Below are 10,742 nucleotides of genomic sequence, written 5' to 3' on the forward strand. Positions count from 1 at the left end.
CCTGGTCACTACAAAAAAACTATATACTGAACATGTTGAGTATATATTTTTTCTCCTCTGACAGATAACATTATCATAATAATATTTAAGTGGCTATGTCTGGTGGTTTGCAGAATCAATCCTTCCTGCATTATCATCACTCTGGGCAAATACCTAATATTTAGTTATAATATGATGTCACGTAGTGCTACATAATAGCTGTATTTTTGTGAGTCGCGCTGTTAAAATGTGCAAGGTTTCACACTGTGTGTTTGTTACTATCTGTTTCTTAATTCTAAATTATTAATATGAAGTCACAATGAAATAAACTTTTTGATTATATGTTGTTAATATCCCATTCTAGAATTTATGACTCAGATGGAGATGTAACTTAGCTTAGCTATAGCTTTGTATAATTCTTGACACTTACGTGTAGGCCCATTTCTGTGATAAAACTGCAGTATTGGTTTGATAATTAGTTTGTTTATTCACACCTCCTAACCTCATTAGCATAAATCGGAAGAATTCGGAGATAAACGTAATAAAATATGAACAAAATCCGTAAACGTCCGAACAGCTTTCCTCGCGAGAATTCAGCGAGACCAACATGCTACAGGTGAAAATCGAGAGAGAAATTCAACATGGAAAAAGAGGAAAAACTTTATGTTATCTCGATTTATAAAATTTGTAAATTGCAAAAAGTTGAAAAACAAACGTTTCTTTACCTGAAAAGTGAAAGGAGGTTTGCAGTTTCTTATTCTGTCAAGTGCTATTGCACTTAAAAGTGTCAAAACAGCACCTCTCGATTTTGTAAACATGTTTCCACGTGCAAGGGAGTAGTTGTGATGGTTAAGATTAACCCACATACATTGATTTAGTGAACAAAAACACTCGTAAGTAGAATTTCATTTATTTTTTCGATTACCTCTAGCACAAAATGGTTAAATATTTTAGGGCATGTTTGTCAAATGCTGTTAATAGCATGTCTAAAATTGAAGAGAAAATGCAGGTGTGCTATAGTTCGTTCCTACTTGTAAGCTAGTCTACTATGCATGCATACGCGTATAAAAGTCATTATTTTTACTTATCAATACCCAGTGATTTGTGAGAACCATATGTGTTTTTTTCAAATACCAAGAGACTAAATTAATTCTATCCGTACTCATGTGTATGCACAAGAAGTCCTTCCGAATTTCCTCTACACATATACATGTGTACCTGGATAAAGGATTCAAGGTTTGTTTACATTTGTTTGCAGTTTTCATAGTGTCAGCTGTTTATATCAATCATGCAGTTTTCACTAGAGCCTTCTGATCAAAATATAGTAGTTACTTTTCTAATTTAATGTCATAGAATTTATGATCAGATGATGTCAATGCAATTCTCACATACTTGTGTATATCAGGTATGAAACTTAACATATGCAGTTGTCGCCCATGTGGCGCAGTGATTAGAGCATCTGCTCTAGAGTCGGGGAGTAAGTAGTCAATCCTTATGTCGCTAATTCGAATCCCGGGCCACTGTGGGACGTGGAGACTGGTCCTTGGATGAGACCGTATAAACCGAGACCCCATGTCGCTGTAGGTGCTGGCACAAAAAAGATTCCTCCCTGCTCAAAGGTCGGGCCCTCACCCAAAATTTGTAGTCCTCCACCGGCAAGTGGTGGTGTCTCCAAATGAGTGAAAAATTCTCGAGAGGGCCATTCTAAACAACATACATTTGTCAGTCAATCAATCACATATGCAGTTTATGAAAAATTTGAATATTTCTATGTGTAAAGTATTGCCTGGGAAACCCCAAATATGTGGCGGATCAAAAAGTAAAATAGAATATGCACAATTGCAATATGTAATAATTAGATTCTGTGAAAGTCATCAAATATCACTGAGTGCATTGTATAATGTGTTAAAGGAATTAGCGGATAAGAGATGGGTACACCAAAGCATAACAGACGGACAAACATACCGATTACTTAATTTACCCCACCTCTGTCGATTTTTCCGTGAAATCCTGGCTTACGATTGGTTGAAGTCTGTCACGTGAAGGCGGTGGATTTCTTATACCCGGTCAGTTGTAAATCCATACCCGGTCAGTTGTAATCTATACCCGGTCGATGTATTACGTCACAAACACAAACGTGACGTCATAATGGGCACAGTATAAGCGCGATGAAGGGTTTAGCAGAGAAAACCATTTAAAAACTACAGATAAAACGTAAATGTTACATCGGTGGGGTAAATTCGTTACATAGTCTTTTAGTGACAGGGTATGGGATGATACCTGGTTAGTAAATTTCATACCCGACTCGGCTCCGCCTCGCCAGGTATGAAATTTACTAACCAGGTATCATCCCATACCCTGTCACTAAAAGACTATGTAACTAATAATACCCTCCCGCTTTTCAAGCGGGGGGTATAATAAATTACATGCATGCCTGCATCAATCTGTGTAATGAAAAGATATTGCTAAAGATAATTTACATTGATGTTTTGCGTTTTTGTTTGTAAGAATACATGTTTTTAATTTACATATTGTTAAAATGAAAAGTAATTTTCTTTATTGTTTGTCTATTGCAGGTACAGCTGTAGAGTACATTTTGAACAGCCATCTCCAGGTATGACAAAAATTACACAATTGACCCTATAAGGTTAAATAAACAAACATTATTGAATTTAGAAAATGTATATAATGAAGTACAAATGTGAAATCATTGTAGACCCAGGCTAGAAATAGTTTTCTTTCACTGCTCACTCAGGCTTTTTACTGGTCAGATCATCATAATATCACTATCCCACTCCCAGGCTACTAGATTTAATAAAAATAGACTGACCCAAAACCATAATAATATTAATAATCATGATAAATGTAATAGTTATATTTTGTTTATTTAATGTGATGCACAGCTGGACAAATAATTAATCTAAACAAAACAGGATTCCGAAATGACAGAACTTTGAAACAAGCCTGTCAAGTTACTACATTTGTAGCCCTATATTTTTTTATACATGTACATAGAACTGACCCAAAAGACAGAGTGCCCCCTACCATGTACTATCCCAGATAAAACTAAAATCAGTGATGATACTGTATTAATTGCACAAAAATTATAATTTCATTAAAATAAAACAAAAAAGGCAAATATAAACTTTTAAAAAAGAAAATCAAATCAATTCATTTGTAATGTGCAATGATCGAATGTGTATTGTAGGATATACTCTTAAGACAGTGATGTGCAAGTTCAAGGTTTGCCTGTTGTGAGTATTGTATATGTAAATGTAAGGATAAAATTATAACATATTTAATATGCAACATTATTATTTAATTATTATCATCCTGATCATGCTGATTGGAATAAATAAATAAATAATATTAAGCATGTCCAATTACTCCAATATCTACAGGTACAGGTATATCAATGTATAAAAGAATCCTGTGTAAAGTTATATATATATATATATATATATAGTTAGAGAGAGAGAGAGAGAAAGAGAGAGAGAGAGAGATGAAAGGGTCAATATAATTGAAAATCGTGCATCAGTGATTTTTGTTTTTTTTTAATTCTCAAAAGATTTAATCACATTCTGTTCTATTTTCAGCAGATACTTTAATAATAAAGAACAAGAAGAATGGGTGAAAAAATTCTCACATTATCATGCTGCAAAATAGTACAGTACAGGCAACGCGGATCCCGTATTTCTCGCGTCCCCGCCGCGGTATAATCACAACGCGGTATTTGGCCAGGTAGACAGGTAAACCGCGTCCCCTCCGCGGGAAATTCATCACTTACCTGTCCCCGCCGCGGTTAAATCATCGATCAATTACTGACAATTAGTATCGTAAACAAATGGGAGTTATCTCCCCGAATTGTAATTTGCGAATTTTTCCTGTAACAAAAAAAAAACAAACAAACATAACAAACAAACAAAACAAAAAAAAAGACAAAAAACAAACAAAAAAACTGTGTGTTTATTAATAAATTTTGCTATGAATAGAATTTAAACTAAGAAAAAATAAGTTTATTTTTGTTTCTAAAATTACATATAAATCTTTGAAATTGAATAGAAAATTTTATTAAATTGTTACGTCTTCGCAATTGGTTAATTATTTTATGCTATTAAGAATCTATCAAGAAACAAAATTAAATACTAGAAATTTTAATTATTTTTTTTTAATCTTCATACTATATGCAAACTGTAATAAATGTTGAACCCGGACTGTTTAAGTTTCGATGAACGATTTTCAGCATTCATTTGAAAAAAAAAGATGTACATCTTTTTAAAAATGTACATCTTCATATTGTTTATTAATTAATTTCAATTTATTGTATATAAAATGTACAAGTTTTTTCTTAAAGTGTCAAATTACCGGAAAACATCCGATGACGAGCATTTGCAGTTACATGTAGAGGGCACGTGAACTTAAATTTTCTTTATCCAAGATATCAAGAAAAAGTTCTATTCTTCTTTATTTCTCATCGTTTATGTTCTGTTCCCAAATTAAGTTAATTTAATTAATTAATTTTCTTTAATGTATTTCCCTCTTTTATATAAATGTGCAGGCATTTTTCTCAAATTGTCAAATGACCGAAAAGCATTCGATGACGAGAGTTAACTTTGAGCACGTGAACTTTATACAAGAGATCAAGAAAAAATATCGTTTTCACCTTCACATTAACATGTTTTATTTTCTAATACAATGTCTTTCTTTTTAATTTTAATTAAGGTCTTCCGTTTCCAACGGAAGACCTTCTACTGATTCTGATGATTAAGATTATTCTTATTATTCTTTTTTTTTTCTTCCTAGACGCCAACTTTGAGGCCTCATATCTCACTCATTTCTGGATGGATTTTGCTCAAATTTTCAGTCATTATAGACGATAATAAACTCTATCAGAATGCTGTCTAAAATTTCAAAAAGTCACTTCCGGTTTTGAGTTATTTCCCTTTAAACGAAAATTTATAGGCTTTCATTTCCAGACAAAGGCTCGGAGACCACAAAAGCTGGAGCAGAAATTTTACTGATTTTAGGTAACAGAAGGATTGAAGTTGTGCACATCGGTTTTTGTTTTTCTATTTCTGTATTCAAAATGGCGCTATATAGGGGTCAAAAATTAGAACGCCTAAAAGAGCGAAAATAACACATATTTTCCTTTTTATCTTGAAAACTAAAAATATTTTGTTAAGACATGTTGAACAAAAGTTGTGCATAATTGCAAGGGCTTTCATATAATACTATTCGAAAGGGGCTGGCCCCTATGATTAAGGATTTAGGGAGCTTAAAAGTTTTTGCTTTATAACTCAAAAACGGTAAATATTTCGGAATGACTGTCGATTATGAAGGTTTGCTTTAACATCTTATTATCTCATGAAATTGTTTTGTTCGAGTCTTGTTTTAAATGAGCTAAATACATGACCCATATATGTACAGGTAATTCTTTTCACTCAGGACGTAAACGCGAGCTCCTCATGCGTGTAAACCAAAACAAACTTACTTTAAATGATAAACATGGCTACATTGGATGCTAATATTTTTTTAGAATAAGGTTCTTGAAGTGTTTTGTGTTTTCCCCCAAATTATCAATATTATTCACTGACAATTTTCCCTTTTATTTCATTTTTTTTAAATCGTATAAATCAAGTCTACTGAAAATGGAAGAAAAGATAATCTTTTCTGCTTATCATATAAAAACAAACAATATAGTGAGAATATAAAACATAACTGTAAAGCATATACTATTCACAGCCATTAAGTGCACGCCTTTTACATTCACCTTGTTTGTTTACGATTATATAACGCGCCTCCCTCGATAACGCTGGGCAAAGTCGGTCACCGGGAATCAATCGGCGTGTTATCCAGCGACCCCCAGTCAAATACACAAAAGAAACCACAGAATGGATAAATTTAATTAATATGATGAATCATGATCTGTTTCACTTCAAATACCATCGAAAATATGCTCCTTTGATTAATTTCTACTATAGTGATAGATTTTTTGAATCTTAAGTTAAATGTACATGTATGTAAGTCAATATACGTCCTTTTGTCGTCATTCTTAAAATGTACAACTGTATACGTCCAAAATATACAAATATCGAGCGTTTTATCAGAATACATCTATAGAAAATCCTACATTCACACGCGCCTCCAAAGTATGTAGATTGAGACACACATGCGTAACTTATTCCATTGGACAATAATTATTTTCTATTAAACTTGTAATTTTTTGCGAGCAGTTTTCCGTTTATTTTTTCTTATCAGCTCTCTTAATGCTTCATCAAGGTTTCAGGGAGACATATAATGTACATGCATGCAAGTACAGAACATGCACGTTTTATAATTAAAGTATAATGCATATGCAAGAGTGCCCAAATATACGCATGTAGAGCCTAATCTGCGTTTAAAATACAGACATTAGAGTGAACTAATTATAGGTCCGCAGAGTTGATTATGAGTTGTTTTTATGACAGGTAGTCCATCCTGTCCAGTCATCGTCACGGTTTGTAACCTCGTAATTACACAGGTAAATACTAAGGTGTCAATCTATATATTTTCACCTATATTTTCCCCCTAAAAAATAAATTACCGAGAGATGTATCGTTTTCTCCTATCATATATTAATTGACAGTATTTATGAACAGCTGTTAAAATACAGGCCTGTGTAAACGGTAAATCAAAAGAAAGGAAATCTGGGGTATGAAAAACAGAAAATATATATAATGCCTCATTCTCTGAAGATTACGTTGTCTTCAGATAACAAAAATACATGTACCAGTAAATTAATGTCCGTCGAATTTTATTTTAATGATAACATTTACTGGTGTGTACCTGTACACACAGTGTGTCACTTTTTCTAAGCCTTCGCCCCAACGAACAATTTAAGCAAATCTTGAATGAGTTAATTTACACTATCCCTTCCACGTATCCACACACATTCGCCTATACCTAAAATCTAATAAAAATCAGATTTGTGACCATTTCTTTATTTTATCAAGATCGGTTGTAATTAAGAGATCATGTAGGAGTATTAATATTAGTGTCCACTATTGCAAACAGTGATGTATCGTCCACAAATAATCGAATTTCATTATGTATGCCCTGTTACGACGCACTTTGATAAATTACGCACTTTGAAATATATTTTCAAAGTGCGTTAAATTTGGGACCAAATCAACGCACTTTAAAAAAATAAAATTTCTTTTCAAAGTGCGACACGTATGTTTTGCAAATACATTATATAGGCATTAAAAATTGGGGCTTACCTTGGGGGTGTATCCTTTTTCAATTTAAATTATTAAAATCTATAAGTCTAGAATTTTTTCTATGCATTTTTTTCAAAGTGCGATGCCACAATGCCCTCAGTTATGTCATTACAGTTTACATCCACCTCTGTTGCCTTGTGTCAAAAAGTTTTGCACCTGAGTCCTCGTTCACACGTGCGTGGCCGCAGAGAGCCGCGGGCATGTCGGTGTTAAAAATACATCGTGTACTCCGATAGTTATAAATGGAAATAATTGTAAGTGTACCAGTAAGTGACATTTCCAACTCAAGGGAAAAACCCGAAAAGAATATTTCAATTGCACAAGTCAATTTTACGGGAATATGCTTGTACATGCAAGTTTAATTATATACATGTATTCATTTTTACATGTACAAAAGTGGCCAAAATATATGCACACTTTTGTGAGATATATCCAAACCTTAGTCTAGAACAGATGATCTAACCCCTGTGCCACACGCGGGCGGTGCTCAGATTTGAAGAATTAATTCAAGACATTTTTATCAAACTTTAGTATGCTGATACACTTTAACCTTGCACTTTCCTGTGACCTTTACCTCACTTGTCTTTAATTTGCATTTTCCTTAGTATTAAAGAAACCATTTGAGATATTTTTATGTAAGCTTACGCATTATTTGAAGGGGATTTTATAATCTATATCCATTTTTTAAGATTTCAATTTTTAAGAAACTATTCAAGATATTCTCAACAAACGTCATACATTAATACAGATTTTAATGTTGCATTATTTACTAATATACACTTGGTGATGCATTCATGTCCTATAGACATATTTCTAGTTAAATCCCATCGTCTCAAGCCATGGTCCGGAGTCCGCATATAGCTCTCTCCCCAGAGTGGGAGAGGATCGTACATTTTGGCCGTGGTTTGCGACGATGGTTAAATCCTTAGCTAGATCATAGTGTTGAATCTAATAAATTCTTCCAATTTGATACTGTATATGCTCAGAAAAAATAAGGCTGAACATACCCATTCATTCAGACAAGTCAAGGTTACTGACAGAGAAACTGTAAATTCGCTACAGTATTTGTACCTGTGAAACATGGTTGATACATGTATAATGCAGGGTGGGACATGACCTTGACTCAAGTTCAAGGTCACTAAAGATAAGATGTTTTGGCTGGATTCATGGACTAAAAGAATATATAAAAAACATGTGTGTACTTTTCCAGTCGGTAATACACATACCGTATGATCCCTATTAACCACCCCTGCCCCCATAAACGCCCCATAGGTCTTTTTTCAATTATTAGAAAACAAGGGCCCCCTCTACAGTGATTAAAATCATCTAGAATTGTATCAAAAGTCTGCCAAAATTTGAACAAAGTGAAAATGTAACTTGTCTATTATCCAATTTCTCAGCGGAAAATGAATCATATCGCATAAATTGGGTGGATTATCCTCACTTAAGGTAAAGTTCGACATTATTTCAGCTGTTCTTTAAAATTTTTGAAGTATAAGAATGACATTAAATATTAATATGAAGAGAATACCAAAATAACCGCCTCCTTTTCGAAATTTTCTAAGCGCCCGGGGCGGTTAATAGGGATTATTCGGTATTAGATTTTTATAACAGAGTTTGTCATTGCTTGACGCAAGGTCATTTAGAAAGTTCAAGGTCACATACATTCCTTTACAGTGTTTTTCATGGTGAAACATTGTAAGTTTCTTCCTTTACAAGCCTTTAGGCTGCTTACTTGTATAATTTTATAATGTGACTTGACCTAGACTCAAGGTTACGTCTTCCTATCCGTAGCTCCAACGGAAGACCTATTCGTTGCTTTGCAACGAGCTCGGCTCTAGTATTTCTCTATTTTCGTGTTCAATAGATAAGATAGGATGTGCAGGTGTAATGATAAACTTCACAGACGAAATTATAGTTTATATTAATAAATATTCAATTCAAAAATTCATATATTTTTGTTTTCTTTGACAAATTTTTCTTTGTGTATTAAAGGCCGAGATTTTTAACCGTACGGTTTTCTCAGGTAAGGGGAGGGACTAAATTTAACATGCGTGGCACCCTGAGGCATTGACTGTCGTGCAGACCGTGGGAAGCGCTAATCCCTATACACAAACAGTATACACAGGAAGTCCATGGGTATTACCTGTACAGCTCGATGGCCTACTGTTCATCATAAAAATAGTAGAATTCGACATCGTAATTAAAAAAAATATATCGATATTAATTAAATAAATGATAATTGTAAAATTTCGTAATTTCAAACTTATATCTAATATCAAACAAGCAGAAATCTCGCAGGCCGGCTAAGAAAAAAAATCATCGGTCTGTTGTACGTCACATGTACAGCAGCAACTACTTGGGTTCGTTGTAAAAAAAAAATCATTATGAAATACAGGTATAATTTCCATAGTAAAATACTAATCCTTGTCTGTCCCTTTCAAAATCTTAAAACTATTCATAATCATCGTAAATACAATAACAATTAGAGCTTCGATCACGGTCAAATAGTTACAGTTACTTGCCGTTTGTATAAAAAGTCGCGTGGTCCTATTTTTAGCAAATGTACATTCTGTATCCTATTAAGTGAAAAATTCGCGATAACGATGGTTTTGAAAAGTTAAAACTACACACAAGTATATGTGTATGTTAAGTAAATTTATATTATAATATTACAACTTAAAACAAAATATTAAATTATTGCTAACATATGTATTTCTTTCAAAACTATTTTTAGCACCTGTGACCTTGAACGCAGGTAACAACCCACGAAGCAAGAAATGCTCGGTTATAAAAAGGAAAAGAAAAGAAAGAAACTCTTAATACTTTTATACTTGTCCAAGCGAAGTTGTGACTTATCAGATATTTTGTTTTCATCTTTAGTTATCCATTACATGCACAAAGTGTTACCAGCTTATTTTCTCCTTTAATTTTATCGTAATTTTTCGCCACGTCTCAAAACAAGAATCATTCTGAATTTTTACGAGTGAAAACAAGATTTCATTCTCTTACGCAATTTTCGTTAGTAAAATATACACAATCTTGATCTATTTTATTGAAATACACTGAGATAAAATTCATTTTATTATAACATGTTTGCAATACAGATAATTAATTAATTATAATCAAGCTCATCGAAATGGCTTCCTTATTGTGATGGTAATTTAGCGGTAAACATCAGAGGACCAAAAGTTAATTTGATGGTGGCCACACGTGTCAAACAAGGTGAAAGAGATATACACAGGGACTAGTAGCTAACTGTCAATCAATTTCAAGTACCCAATGGTGGACCTTAATTCATTTGATTGACAGGGGGATACAGACCAGGTAAATCTGAAGGCGGTGCTTATTATCTCGGGCTTTAAGTATTAGCCGCAATCATTTCCTGTGTATAGGGATTAGCAGTGACTGAGCAGGAAACGACATGCCCTGGGGGTTTCACACCTGTCTTATAGTATACCTTGGGTAACGCTCGCTGGATGTGCACATCGTTGGCTAGCCATT

At 33.5% G+C, this 10,742-nt stretch overlaps 1 long non-coding RNA gene across 1 annotated transcript; it reads left to right on the plus strand.

Moving 5' to 3' along the window:
• The first annotated feature begins 473 nt into the window (after positions 1-473).
• On the plus strand, positions 474-3,597 carry LOC134246822 (uncharacterized). Its single transcript, XR_009987730.1, has 4 exons — positions 474-872; positions 2,556-2,626; positions 3,188-3,233; positions 3,576-3,597. It is a non-coding gene; the product is annotated as an uncharacterized LOC134246822 (long non-coding RNA).
• The last annotated feature ends 7,145 nt before the right edge of the window (positions 3,598-10,742 follow it).

This window comes from Saccostrea cucullata, unplaced genomic scaffold (assembly GCF_032062105.1).
Source record: "Saccostrea cucullata isolate Sc308-1 unplaced genomic scaffold, CSIRO_AGI_Scuc_v1 ctg5137, whole genome shotgun sequence".
NCBI lineage: Eukaryota > Metazoa > Mollusca > Bivalvia > Ostreida > Ostreidae > Saccostrea > Saccostrea cuccullata.